Below are 14,932 nucleotides of genomic sequence, written 5' to 3' on the forward strand. Positions count from 1 at the left end.
GGTTCTTTTACTTGGTTGAGCTTTAATTTCTGGATGGTTTTGGAACCGGGTGAGGTGGTCTCAAGAAAATTTCCAAGGGCGTAGGAATGCCTTGATCGGTAATGATGGGATTGTGGTAAAGCCTAAGGGTGGAGATGGGAAAATTCCTCAAGGTATTGGTGAAAAATTCGAAGGCATCCAATTTTGTTTAGGGCCTAGTGATCCCTTGCCCAGTTTTGGTGAGATTGCGGTAAAGCCTAGTAGTGTATGTTTATTTTTTGGGCCTAGGAATACCTTGAATGGTAATGGAGAAATTGCGGTAAATACTGGCTGTGTAGGTGAGGGTTTCGAGCCTAGGAATCCCTTGACGAGTTTTGGTGGGATTGTAATAAAGCTTGAGAAAGCCTTGGTTGTTTTGTTGTGAGTCTCACATTCATCCTTGGAATATGGCACAAGGGTGATTAGATGAAATAAAGACTTTGTTCCACCCACTCTATGGTTGGGTGGTACATGGAAGTTACTGACTTGGTTGGATTTTCATATGTTAATAAGAGCTCTTTTCCTCTTGTATTTCATAAGTATTTATAGTTGTGATTATGTGGCTTTGATGGGTGTTCTATCATTGATATTATTCGTGTTATATGTTGGTTATAATTATGGTTTTATGATATACTTTGGTTATGGCTCTCATCATGTTTTTATTAGTAAATGAATGGTTAATGAATGTATGACCTAATAGATGATAATGAAACTATTTTGAGAGGGAATCATACCTTCTTGATGATTATCAGATAAATATGAGATCCCTATGTTCAAATATTTAATTATGACCTGTAGACTACATGTTCACTATGTGTTTGACGAAATGCATGTCATGGTTTTTGCATTAATGTATTTTTCCTTATGTCATTCATCATTATAGAAAATTCTATCAACTTCTGGGCAGAGGTATGGATCCTAGCCCTGAAAAAGTGGCTTAAATCTAATCGTTGCAAGCACAAAATTGGGTAATTTAGACTGCAGTCCCTGGGAGGTAAGGTTATCCATGTGACTGGAGGCTTACATTCACTAGCTTGCCTTATTATGCAAGCGACTAGGATTCCAAGTCAGACAAAAAATCGTCTAGCTTAGGGTCTAGGAACCTGGAGTGGTTGTTTAGCTCCTAGGGGTCCTGTAGCTCTTGAGGAAGGTTAGTAAAGTTTTCAATTTATCAATTCCACTTCCTTAAGTATACCTAGGAGGTTGATTCATGTAATAGTAACTCTTTGTCACATATTTACCCTGGTGGACTGGTGAACTTGGGTAAGTGTGGGAGGAGGGTGTTACAACCTGAGAATAACCAAAGGGAGTGGGAGGGTGTGTTACCTTGAGCATCCATTCTTAGTTGTGGTTGTTCATTTCACCGTCTGCATGAGGGGTATTACTTAAGCGAGATTATATTTTCACAAAGAATTCAAACATGATCACCTAACACTAGACCAATAACACATTGTAACATGTCTTTTCCTTGCTCCTATTGCTAAATCACTTGCAATGGAGCTTATAGTGCCCATTATTCATTATGCTCATTAGATTAACACTATAACAAACAACAATACTATGATAGAGGAGATACTCCTCCTGTTTGTACCTCCACATCATTGTGAGAAGCTAGGATAAATGAGGAAAGGATTGCCACATCTAGTATTTTATGTGGCACATATATTATTCATGGGTGGACTGTTCAAGAACACAATTTTTTCTTGATAGTATAGTTTCTTTCACCTCCTACTCCTCTAGATTATCATGGGCTCGGAAGTCATTTAGTATCATATGCACCTTTATTTTAGATTATACTCCTAGGAGTGACATCTATTGATATTATTCACGTTATTTATTTGTATGGTTTGATGTTGCAATTACATTGATGCCAATTTGTGACATTTCTCACATAGTTGCACAAAAATCAAATTTAGGGGAGGATATTTCAATTTACAAGTTTGGGAAATTTTCACTGACATTTTGATTGTTGTGCCCATCCTGGCGAAATTGATCACATTTGGTTTTGGTTGGAAGAATTTGCATGTATAAGGGATGCAATTGAGCCCCTTTGCAACATCAATGATTATTCTAAATAAATATTTTTTACCAATAGGGTTTTATGGCGTGTATTATGTAATTTAAAGAAACTTGTCTTATACATCGATGTTGATAGAAATAGATTAAGTTTTGAGATTTCCAACTTTGGCTTCACAGTATCATCTCTCTTTGAATTTAGAAATAAAGTTTGCAGATAATGATTTCTTTTTTTCACAATAGTTGTCTATGTTGGTTAATTTGAAAGGCCAGAGGCCCATTGTCTACCAAACAAAGGACTCAAATCATTGTCAACATAATTTATTTGTTGAGCTTGAATGACTCGAATTGATAAATTATTAGAGTTATTGAATACTTTAAAACTCTCTAGAGTTGACAATATTGTAAAAAGTAACAAATCCACACTTTACAAGGATCTAACCAATTTACAATATTTGTAGGAAAATATCGAGTTTTTCCATCTCAAATCATAGCTCAAACAAGATGAGCTACAACAAAGGAATTGACATTATGAACTAGTCTTTGTTTAGATAAATATATTTATGAATTTGAGAAATACTCTTGTTCGTAGCTCAAACATGATCATATTAGTGATGTTATTTCAGATGTAGATTCAAATGAAGATGAAAAAGTTACGCTTTCACTTTCCAAGTCTATCATCATAACTTAGAAAGAAGTCATCAACAACAAGCAAAAAACCATCCTTGGATACGAAAAGGAAGTGAACTTTCACATTCTAGAATATTCCAAACCAATATAGTTCTAGAGTGTGTTTATTCAAGAAAAATCATCTTCATATACTCCATTTACACATCACATTTTCAAATGCCAACATTGTCATCGAGTTGGTCACATGAAAAATCATGTTTTGATCTTCAACCTTATGAGCATTGTGGAAAGAATGATCATCATTGAGAGAAATGTTCCTGAAATAACAACCTTTCAAGAGAAAATATTCACTTTGGATGGATCACTTCTTGGCAATGGTCATCAACAACCAAGAAGATATATTGGTCACACCATAGAATTGATTCTCAAGTATTGACACATTTGTAATGAAGCAATCTTCATATTCTCGACCTATATATAACATGGGGGGAATGATAGTCAACTTTAGGTTTGAATTTCTATCAAGTGAGCCTAAGCTACAATCAAAAACCAAAACCTAGAGCGAGATTGGCTAGAGCCAGAGTCAAAGTTGTAGCTAGTGGTAGATTCATGTGCATGGGCACCATTTGGTTTGTGGTTCTGCCTAAGCTACCAATCAATAGAATAATTCCTACTTCTAATAGACACTAGTTTTCATTAATATTCAAAGAGATATTAATTTGTGGTCATCCTTAAACTACTATCAGATAGCACCTCCATTTTGTAGAAGACGTCAACTTCTAACTAGATTTGGAATTTTTCTAGGAACTTCTTCAAGCCAAGTTCTAGATTTTGTGGTCATCCTTAAACCATAACTAGTAGAAGAATTCAAATTTTTCTACCCCATTTGATTTGTTGTCTTCCTTAAACCACTGGATTCATAGAGCATATTTAGCCTTTAGCTACCAGCCACCTCCATATTTCATCTCTCTTCTTGGAATCAATTACTCCCTTGTTGATTAAAGTGGGAAATGTTGGAAACATAATCCTTAAGGATTGTGTAAAATAACGTTATTCACATGAGAGGAAGGTGAAAATAGACAAGTGAACATTAACATCTATAGGGAGTCCAAGAGACCTCATGGAAGATGAAACCAAGGGTCATAAAATGATGTATTTATGTGTATCATATGAACGAATAATGCATCACACACCTTATCTAATATATTTCATTTTCATTTGTATTCTAATATAAAATATATTACAAAAAAATAACAAATAAAAAATAAACAAAAAATATATGAAATAAAAATAAACAAAAGAAAATCAAACGTAAAAAATGATCTCACACCAAAACCCTAACAAATAAACCCATTGACCTCTACATCCATTGACCCCACCTACCGGTAAGGAGAGTGTGTAGAGGAGAAACCCACTTAATTTTTCATTGTATAGATTGTACCTGTTAGTATAGAGAGTGTGCAGAGGAGGGACCCACTTACATTTACATTAGACTTACCTCACCTGCCAATAAGGAGAGTGTGTAGAGGAGTAGACCTATCCAAGGAAAGAAAAAATCCACCTGCTTGTCCAAGGAGGGATCGACCCCACAATGTATTTGATGTGTCTTTTGCACAATCCCTTGTCATCTTGCTTATTTTTTATGGCAGACAATTCCACTTCACTCATATGTTTTGAGACTAGAAAATGTGAGAGCATGCACAGATAACAACACAAATTTAAAGTTATTTTTGGGTTAAGGGTAAGATATACATGTTGGTTTGGGGTTACATGCTTTATATATATATATATATATATATATATATATATATGTATATATATATATATAGCTTTTAAATTATTTATAATGACCTAAGGCATAATTATGATACACATGCATAAATGGATATGTAAAATAACCATTCCTAGATTTTACTTGTAAACAAGTTGAACAAATATGTAAGCTATTCAAAGTCATGCTTGAGTGTTATTTTGGTAAACATGCACTATACTAGTTATATGTTTGGTTTTATAATAGGGGAAGGGTAATTGTTAAAACTAAGGTTTTTATTGTTGTATAAAAACCTTCCTCTAGGCTTATTACTAGCATATGCTTAATGTGGTTTTTTTTTATAAGTATACTTGGATTATACTTCTAAATCATATTTCATTTGGTAGATGAATAGCACCAAAAGTTGATTATTGTGGTTGTGAAGTGTTATTGTATATGAACATAACTAGTAGGGTATTTACAAATATGGGACAATCTCATGTATGGTCTTGGTGATGTTTGATTGAAAGGTGTCCTTTGGATACTATTTTCACTTTTTCAACCCATTGTAGATTTTGTCTAATTATTCTATCCTTGCCAATTTTTATGGAGGCTGAATCTATTGTAAATGTTGGGCATGTAGCATACATATGTCCATCTATATTCTAGGCCTAATCCCACCATGGTTCAACTAATTTTTTTTCCCTTGATGCATATGTATACACCACAATAATATTGTCACCTTTGATTGTTATTGATAACATAGTTATCAACATATTTCCTATTGGCCCATAGCCACAAGTTTTCCAGTATGCTAGTTCTTTTAGTCCATTCCCATTAGATCTATTTAGCCAACTATTGAGGCTATAGGAGGAAATTTTGGTATAGATCATGTGCCAAGAAATATCAAAATACACAGACATACAAGTAAATCTAACTTCTACCTTTGTGCTATTGCTATTTCCTGCATGCAATAAAATTTTCACCTCAAATTTTTACTAATAGCATAGTTATTAACCTATTTCTTTTGGCCCATATCCACAACTTTTCCATTGTGCTAGTGCATTTGGTTCATTTCCCATTAGAGTTGTTCAAGAAACTACTATGGTTATAAGAAGATTTGTTGGTACAAGGGATTATGTGCCAAGAGATATCAACATACACATACATGCAAGTAACTCCAACTTCTACCTTTGTGCTCTCGTTATTTCCTACATGTAATAAAGCCTTAATAGTATCTTACTAAATATGGACATTATTGGCTTTTCGAGGAGCTCTAGTAAGTTCCCTTGCAAATTCCTATACCTATTATGTGGATACAATTTCCTCATGCACAAAATTCTTCTTTGAACATATGTTAAGCAATGCTTTCAAACCAAAATTGGCCTAGTCATCAAATATCCATTAACATGACGAATGCCACTTCTAAGGATTTAATTTTGGGTGCCACCGTGGTTTATTATTTTTGGTTGTCTTAAAAAGTTTGAGGAATTTTTCATGCTCACATGCAAAGAAAGGAAATAAACTAAACGAATCTTTGTCTGGAGAATAAAAGCATATTGTCCCTAGAATAATATAATAAATAGACAAAATTTGGTTGCAAAGTCTTGGCCAAGAAATTTACTTGTCAGTATTATGCATGGAGCATAAGTAATTATTGTAAAAGACTTAAATTACATTGAATATAAAATTCCCCACCCCTTGTCCATGGAGCACATCCTATATATATATATATATATATATATATCTATATATATACAGAAAAATTTCCCATACTACCTAAATTCGGGAATGTCTAATCAAGAAACTAAATTTAGTGTTCGGATATGACATCTACATGTCAGGAACAACCATGAAAAGCTAAATTCAGGTGCTCATGTTGGATGTGCATACCATGTGGCATCCTTGACATGTTAGAATTATTTACATATCTTAGTCATGGGTTTGATGATTTTAATGTGTTGTTGACTCATATTTTGTCACGCCAATGGGTTGTGAGCTCTAGTCTTTGTTTTGTAGCCTTACTGAAGTGTATCCATCAATGAACTCTTTCGTAAATTATATTTATCTATATTTTCATTCATTGTTGCCTCTTGATCATCATCTTCTCCCACTCTTTCATTTTTCTTTCCCTAATTTGGAATTTCTCCTAGCCCTTGAGACCTATCTTCTGTATGTCGATATACTTTTGAGTGCCTTTATTTTTATGACCTGTTGAGCAATTGCAGTTAGAGCTTAATATTAGCATAAATAGATTAAACAAGGAATGACTTAACCTAGGTAAATTGGGATGTTTCTTTCATTGGCTACCAATGTGGCTTTGGTTGGTGATAGTTTAGAAATATTTGAACCTTAATAGGCATGTTCTTTCACCGTTTGTGGTTCACTCAGAAATTATTCAGTGAGATCAGGTTCTACTAATGGATGTTTTTCCCCTATGAAGAATATCTTGAACCCATACAAATTCTAGGCAAACAATTCCTCCATGATAAGCAATATGCATTATTGAATTTAAATGGTGTATATCCAATAACATGAATTCTAATTTATATAGAATTGGATTCACTATTGTGGGGTAAATATTGATTTGCAATGAAAACATGCATTAGGGGAGCTTTTGGCTTGAGGTGAGGTGATAATATGCCACATCCCATTTACAAACTCAAGGGGAGATACTGGGGATTTATTCTTCTTCCCATTCATTTGATTATGTTGGAATAAAAATGGCACCACTTAAATTTTCTCTCATGATTACTCAAGATGAATTTTGGGATATGCACAATTCACTTGTGTTGTCTTAACATCTTCAACAAGAAATTTGTGAACTCAACAATGGTGTACATATTCAGAGTATCACATACTATAATAAAACACTTCGAAGGGAAAGGATGAAATACTATAGGATACAATATGAAATTTATAGACTAGAGATTGAGCTTCTAGGATCAACCATGTTTTTTAGTCCTTATGCTAATATTCTTACATACATTCTTCACTTGGGATCAAATATTCCTTTAGATACTTCTTAATTTCTCGATCATACCTTGAGTTGGGTCTATACTACATGTGATTGCTCACTCCCCATATATGCTGGTTTAGTCTTAGAAAATGTGGTTCAAATGACATTACATTGGGAGAGAGCCTAATGTATGGGAGATAACCTGGCTAAATGCAGGACATGTCATGTCTTACTACCGGCAAGCCTTTGGGTTCGAAGAACACCTGATTAATGCGGGGCTCACATTACTGCTATGTATAGGGAGGAGAATGAGGATATTTGTCACCCATGATACATGATTGGGGAATGCTATGCGATATTAAAGGAGCATGAAATGGATGAAAAATTATCAACAATCTAAGAATGCAACAACCGATTTATAAATTATCACATCATTGTTGATGTTTATTTAATTTTCAAAATCATTGGAAGATATTAAGGTCATAATCATCTTAAGATATCATTATTGTTAACCTATCACTATCATATTATTAGGATACTTCCATTATATTTAAAATTAATATTTACTAACACATTAGATGAGAAAAGAGAGCCAAATAACTAGAATTTGTTAATTGAAAAATCCGTTAATGAAATAAAAATCATAACATTGGAAATGAAAAGAGAAGAATGGAAAGAACTCACTCAAACTTCGTCAAACTGCGGTCAAATTCCACTTTGGACAACTCATTTGATGGATATTGTGATTGCATTGAATTCCTCTTTTTGAGAGGACCAAAATTGACCTAAAGATCATCTAATTTGGATAAGGGAAAGTGTATTTTTGAATTATAATCCCACATGTGCATATTTGATCAGGTCGGCCCTTAAGAAAGTGGACACCCTTAGAAGGCTCTAATTACAAGTGAAATCTTTCTCATTTGGAGATTAGCGTGAGACATTCTTCTATTCTCTTTCTTGGTTTTGGATTGTGCAGGTCTGAGTTTCGCTTGCGGAGAATTGATTCACACGAAGGATAAATTACAGGGTTCGAAGTTCGCGCAGGCTTCTAGGGTTCTGGGGTCATAGTCACATGTTTGCTAAAGGCAAAACTTGACTGCAGTCACAAAATTGCAGGCTCAAGGGAGTGATTGAAGCTTCCCACCTACATGCACAACATGTCTTCCATGCAACTGGATTCTAGGGTTTGGTTTTTCAGTTATCTGAAATTTTCGCTCGTTGACCACAATGTTCAAAAGTTGACTACACAAAGTGACAGTGCATTATAGGCTTGAGAATCAGGGTTTTGAATAGAAACATTTTTGGGTTCATTTCATGGATGTTGTAGTCGTTTTTGCTGGATAGTTGCATAAATGAATATATGGATCATTGTACTCTCTTTTGTTGAATCATTCAATGACAATCTAATAAGAAGAAGAATTTGAAAGGGTTTTCCCCATAGTGGGTTTTTACTTTGTCTCCGATCAATTCTAGTGTCTCTATGTGTGAATCTTTTTCTTCTATTGTTCCTTTATGTTCTGTTGCATTGGCAATGATGATATTTTTCTTTCTATAGAGTTGCATATGATGCTGAATAATGATGTAAATCTGAATAATGTATTGATGTTATGGGGTGAATTTAATGTATAAATGAATAAATGCAATTATCAAAGGAAAGAAAAATATATCCCTAAGAAAAAAAATTAACATGGTTTCAGAACTGGGCTGAAGAAAAGTCACCATTATCACCCCTATGATGACACCATTGAAGGATGCAAGAAAGGATGGTGGAGAGCTAAAAGAATAATAGGGTTTGAAGATAACCTTAGGCAATCTGTGTATTAGGGTTTGATGGATATTATGAGGTTAAGGTTTGAAAGAAACCCTTGTTTATGAAAAATATTTGATATATGAAATCTAGAATCTCTATCATTGTCAATGTGAATATGCTCAAGCACTTGTGACAAATTTGATAAATCCCTAGATGGGATAGTCTCTATTAGGCCTATTTGTTGATAAATTTGATTGAAATATTGAAGGCAACATTGTTATATGGACAATAGACAGCGATGGCTCTTGAAGGCTGGTTCAAGAGGAAGATGATCACCTATCATTGAAGATAAGTACTTTTCTATTTATGATGCTCTGTTATTTCATTACTTTTGTTTAATGGATATGATTATTGTTTTGATTATTACTTATGCTTCTTGTATGCATATTTGAGTATTTGGATGCTTCTAACCTTCTTGATGAGATATGATAAGTGGATCCTTCCTAAGGATCATATGAGATGCAGGAAAGATGGCTAGTGCAGGAAGAGAAGAACTAGCGTTGGAAAAGGTAAAGAGGCACCTGATGAAAAGGTGACAAAGTGCTACAAGCTGCTTATGAAAAATAAGAAGGTGCATAGGTATTTGAATACTACAAGGTATGCATGATATATTGTTTCAATGTTATGTTCAGCTGTAATATTGGATGGCAAGGCAATCCCTAAGGTATGATGAGAATGTCTCCTTCACAAATGGCTCATGCATATGAAAATGATTTGGATTCATGATTTTTATGATGAAATGGTCACTTGGTAGTGAACACGTATCTTACCTTTTAGAAACGATGAACTTCTTGATTCTATGAAGCTACTTAATATTGATCTTTGATATATTGGTATTCTTGATGTTTGGCTAACATCTATTATTTGGATATCTTGATCCCATAAAGAAGGCTAACACCTTGATTCCAACAGATGGTAACATGATACTATTAATAATGTTTGTGAAAAGCATGGTAGTCATGATGATAAAAGTGTAACAATGAGATTGAATGACTTAACCTGATGGATTGAGTTATGTGGAAAAGAAGTAATGTTGTGATCATGATTCTTGAAGTATACTCCTATTAGCTATTTGACACTAACCTTTGATGAAAGATTGATGTGATGATGTAATGTGAAGTAGTTGATGATAACATGATATGACCATGATAAATATATGATATAGTATGACTTTATGATCTAACAGATTTGCTGATCCATGACAATATTATAGACAGGTTGATGAATTCAATGAAAATGACTGAAGTGGCTTCCCCTTTAGAGGGAGAATCTCTCCATAAGAACCTTCCTTTACATAGAAGATTCTTTACTGTTGAAGTATGATTTATGGGCATGCATAGACAAATATCTGATATTGTTAGTCTGCGACAAAGTTTTGACCTGAGAAGTGAGAGTTTTCCTTTAATCTAAGCCTCAGTCGCACGAATGCAATATTACGGGTGCAACTGTAGCCTCTCAACCGAATGGAAGTAAGCTCAAGGATGTGAACGTAGCCTCTCCACCACACAGAAGAAGACCTATGGGTGCGGTTATGCCTGTATGACACAAAAGTGAAATTTTGTGCATGAAATCAGAAGTTCACTTGAAGGATGATAGACCTAAAAACATGAAGTAAACAATAGGAAGTTCTATGAGCAAGGAAATTTGAATGTTTGACTTTATATAATATGAATATGTTGAATAAACTTGTATTTTCGAATGACCGGGATATGCATATTAATATGTCATTATGATTTAATCATTGAGGCTTGTGTATGAAAATATTTGATACTAGTTGCAATGGTTTGACTACATTTGGCTAATCGATATAGATAAAGAGTGTTCAGAGTTTTGACATGATGCTTGATAATAATTTAGAACTTTTACTTGATGATTGAGATATGGTTTGGGCTATAGATCTCACAGTGATAGCAAATTTGGGATTTGACCGATGACTAATGATTTGATTTGAAGAATGATGATTTTCCTTAAAGACAATGCTATATGGGCATATTGACTTTCAATGACTTATATTGGTATTCAATAGATGTTCTGTGTTTACATAATAAAATTTGATACATTAATTAAATTATTGACAATTGTGATTCAGTGTGAAGTAATCTCACTATAAATGGATGGAACCTGCATGAATTATTATTGGTGTATGCATTTGCATCTAGTGACTTGTGTTATGATCATGAGAATGACTTGATGAAGTTTGGTTTGATGTTTTTTAGTAAATGACAGATGAAGCCACAACTTGATGTGAGCTATACTTGTCACTTGTTCTTAATAATTTGATACAATGATATTGATGATTTTGATATTAGTTCTAATCTAGCTTCTAAACTTTGATAAGCTGACTTATTTATTTGATTACACAATATTGATTTATGTAAGGCTGAGCATGTTGGTTTGATAACGTGTTATGTTTTTAGAAAGCATTGCATGAAGTAAACTCCTCGATCTAGATATGTTCGCATTGACAGTTATTTGGTATGTTCGCATTGACAGTTATCTGGTGAAGCTAGGATTATGTGTCGATCCAAACCTCTACTTCAAAAGTGGTCCAAGGTATGGCTTTGATTTTGGTTTTATATACTGATGATCTATTATTGATAATTAATTAGCCTCCGATGATCAAAAAAAGAGGGAGATGGTCTGTGAAGTTCAAAATGAAGAATCACGACGTGATGCATTACTTTCTAAAGTTTGGAAAAAAAAATCTATATCGTGAAGCTATTGAAGATTTTTTTGGAAAGTGGAAATGAAAATCCTTGGACACTCTGATTGAATTTCAAGAATTTATGAAGAGACATTGTTGAACCTAAATTGGCAATCGATAGTTGATTGAAGCATCGCCGTTCTGTTTGAATACCCGTCCATATATATATATATATATATATATATATATATACGTGTGTGTGTGTGAGCCGCTTCATACACAGTGAGGTACTGCCGAGCACCCTTCAAGATACTTGCATGGGACGATCTATTTTTGGTCTGAGATATTCTTCCTGTGATATGTGACTGCATAGATGTATTGATGATGTTTGGGATCGTTATTGATGAGCGCATCTGGGTGCTGCCTTAGTATGAGATCTTCCATGATATTTTTGGAAGAATGGTATGTAGCTTCAAGCACGATCGAGGTTGAGTACGATGTTGCTAGCATGGCGATCTACGAGGTAGGTTGAAGAAGCTCTTGGGAGAGAGAAAGTTATGGTTATGACATGGATATATTGCGATGAAAAAGAATGGGAACTGATTAGAAAAGAATTTGTTATATAACCAGCTCATAAAATAGAAGAAAAGATAGATCAACGACTTCAAAATCAACCTCTTAGAGGGGGCAACCTACTTTACTTTACACAAATGAATAATTCTTCGACGATACAAATGACAAAACCTTCTTTCTATATATAGGAGTCTAAGGGGTCACAATATAATCAAAGCCGACAGAACAATAATAATATAAGGGCACAATAATTACAATAGTGGGCTTCTATGGGGCACAATAATAACAATATGGGGACAACAGGGGCAAAACAATAACAATAAGGTCTACAATGGTAATAGTCATGGGGGAATCACTAGTATTATAGGGACCTAACATGCTCCTCTCCTTCAAAAAAATGATGTCCTCAAAGCTTGAGTAGTTCTGGATGCTTCTGTATAAAATTCTCACCCTCCCATGTGAAATCTTCAGCGGGTAAGTTCTTCCACTTGATGAGATACTATGAAATTGATCGATTTCGTAGCTGTCGAATGTTTTTTATTTTATTTTTTATTTTTTATTTTATTATTATTATTATTATTATTATTATTTTATTTTATTATTTTATTTTATTTTATTTTATTTTTATTATATATATATATATTTTTTTTTATTTTTATTATTTTTTTTAATTATTTATTTATTTATTTATTTTTCTGTGATTGCTTAAGGTTCTAATATGATTTTTCCTTCCTCATCAAGTTCTGGCAATATTGTTTGAACTGGGAGTTTGTCACCTATAACCTTCTTTAAGCATGAAACATGGAAAACTAGGTGCACTTGGGAAGTTGCAGGAAGCTCCAATTTGTATGCCATAGTACTAATCTTTTGCAACACCTTGTACGGACCATAATACTTTGGTGATAATTTATTATCCTTCTTAGCTTGCTTGAGGGACATTTGTTTATATGGTCGTAGCTGTAGGAATACCCAGTCACCTACATCAAAACTTCTTTCTCTGTGATGTTGATCTGCCTGTTGTTTCAATCTATTATGCGCCAAAGTGATGTTATCCTTTAAGAGTTGGAGAACTTGTTGTTGATGCTTGATGTGATCTTCCACTACTTGAACCTTAGAGTTTTCTCTTAAATATGATGTGATGGACAGTGGATGATATCCATAAATTTCCATAAATGGAGTCATTTTTGCTGCAGTATGGAAGGAAATTTTATACCACCATTCAGCCAGAGGCAACCGTTTGACCCATTATGTCTGTTTATCAGATACAAAGAAATCCTCCTAAACATTTGTTTACTATCTCAGTTTTCCCATCAGATTGAGGATGATAAGATGAGATATGAGCTAACTGAGTATCAAGACAACAAGATATTTCTGTCCAAAAATTTCCAGTGAAAATGGGATCTTTGTCACTTACAATAATCTTTGGGTTTTCATGAATCTTTTGAATTGTTTCCATAAATGCAGTAGAAAATATACTAGCTTTAAATGGATGCGATAATGCAAAAAAGTGTGCATACTTGGTAAGTCTGTCAACTACCACCATGATGCCACTCTTTTCTTCGGACTTGGGTAAGCCCGTGATAAAATCCATTGAAACCTCCTCTCAACGTTGGCTTGGAATGGATACAGGTTGTAATAGACCTGGGATATTAATTGTTTCAACTTTATTTTGTTGGAAAACCAAACATTCTGTATCAAACTTTTGAATATCTGATTTAAGGCCATCCAAAAAAAATTCTTCTTAACCCTATGGTAAGTTTTTAAAAATCGTGAGTGCCCTCCTAAGGGAGAGGTGTGAAATTCCATAAGAATCTTTTTTTTGAGTTGGGAATTCTTACATGGGTATAAACGATCATTGTACCACAACGAATCATTTTTCCAGCTAAATGTATCAGATGTACTGGGATCTTGTTGTAACTTTTGAATGAGTGCCCACACTTCTTCGTCATTCTTCCATTCATCCCTTGCTTTGTTTATCTAATTTGGTTGGATAATAGAAATGGTGCAAAGAAATTCTTCCACATCCTCATCCTTTCTTGAGAGTGCATCTGCCACAACATTTTGCTTCCCTTTTTTGTAGATGATTTCAAAGTCATAACCCAACATCTTTGTGACCCATTTTTGCCGCTCTTATGAAGATAATCTTTGTTCTAAAAAGTATTTAAGACTGTCATGATCTGTTTTTACCTTGAAGTGTCTTCCCATTAGGTAGGGTCGCCATTTCTTAAGTGCATGTAGTATTTCCAACATTTCCTTCTCATAAATAGCTTTGTGTAAATACTTTCCCTGGATTGGACGACTTTCGAAAGCAATGGGTATTTCTTCTTGCATTAAAACAACACCAATTCCATTTCCCAAGGCATCACATTACACAATAAAGGTTTTTGTGAAGTCAGGTGTAGTTAAGACCGGTGCTTGGCACATTGCCTTTTTAAGATGTTCAAAGGCCTTCGTTGCTTATGGAGTCCATGAAAATGCATCTTTATTCAATAATGTTGTTAGAGGTGCTACTATTCACCCATAATTCTTAAC

Source organism: Pinus tabuliformis, chromosome 5_1, assembly GCF_031772625.1.
Source record: "Pinus tabuliformis cultivar Carrire ecotype Pingquan chromosome 5_1, CPIR1, whole genome shotgun sequence".
Taxonomy (NCBI): Eukaryota; Viridiplantae; Streptophyta; class Pinopsida; order Pinales; family Pinaceae; genus Pinus; species Pinus tabuliformis.